Below are 1,324 nucleotides of genomic sequence, written 5' to 3'. Positions count from 1 at the left end.
GAAGCCTCGGTCTTCTCGGTGATGAGCACAGAACCCGTGCTCCTAGTTACTTGGAATGGCCTCATCTGTCCCCTGCAGTGGACACAGGTGAAGATCGACCTGATTCCCAAAAGGCCAAGCCACTGCCCCGGTGCCCAGCTCCACTGTCCCCAGGACTGTCCCGTGACCAACACAAAGCCCTGACAGACCAGGCTGTCCACTAAGGACCCTTTCCTTACAGCAGTAAGGGATCCTAGCCTGGTTCGTGCACTGTCTCCAGTTGCAAAGCCTCCAAACATGCTCTGCTGCACCGCAGGAGCTCAAATGTCACCTTGGCAGCTTCTCAGCTGCATGGTGCTGGGCCAGCGACTCTGCCCCTCAGTGTTCCCTTTGACATGGGCGATGACGACACTGTCATGATGCTAGGTTAGTTAGCATATGTGACATTCTTAGAGAAGTGCCTGGCATGTGGTAAGATCTGTAGGTGTGTCTGCTGTTATTCTCCGTACTCTTTCATCCCCCAGAGCAACTCCTCAATGTCAGTGTTGTTGTTGTTGTTGTTGTTGTTGTTGTTGTTGCTGTTGTTGTTGTTATTGCCTGCATGCCTGTTTTATAGAGGAGAAAGAAAATCATTGTGTGGCAACTTACCTAGTGAACAGCATCTCCGAGAAAACCTCAGGTCTCCTCTCTCCATGTCCGGAGCAACAGTCTTCTCTAAGCCTAGTATCCAGTTACTATGTTGTTATATCAAGTTTAATGAATATGACCTCTTTCTTGATCAGAATGTTTCTCCCAAAAATGTGTGTCCCAGAAACTTAACCTCAGAATGCATCCTTGGACATGTGAGCTTTGGGAGATAATTTAGACTGGACAAGTCATCAGGAGAGGGACTTCTGTGTGACACTGGTGGCATTCTAAGGACATGCACAAACCTGAGCCAACTTGCTCTGTCTCCAACACGGCAGCCCCACCTGCGACAGCATAGCCAGAGGCCCTCCCATGGCAGCAGCAGGGCTCTTGGACTTGCCAGTCTTCGCCATCACAAGCCAGAAAATCATTTATTCTGTTGAATTTATCTGATCTGAGGTAATTAATTAGAGCCACAGAAAATGGACTGAGGCAGTGCTCTCGTTAACTAAGCTCTACTCTCTTTGACATTAGGAATTCTGATTAATCCATTTTTAAAACTCCTCAGGCCAAGTGTAGTGGCACACACCTGTGATCCCAGTGCTCAGAGGCTGAGGCAGGAGGATCACCATGAATTTGAAGCCAGTGTAGATTGTATAATGAGTTCAAGGCCAGCTGAACTACATAGTGAGAACTTGTCTCAGAAATAAAGAAATAG

The sequence above is a fragment of the Octodon degus genome, unplaced genomic scaffold, assembly GCF_000260255.1.
Source record: "Octodon degus isolate 3935 unplaced genomic scaffold, OctDeg1.0 scaffold00060, whole genome shotgun sequence".
In the NCBI taxonomy this organism is placed as follows: domain Eukaryota; kingdom Metazoa; phylum Chordata; class Mammalia; order Rodentia; family Octodontidae; genus Octodon; species Octodon degus.
The sequence above is the reverse complement of the archived record's forward strand: the minus strand, read 5'-3'. Positions refer to the sequence as shown.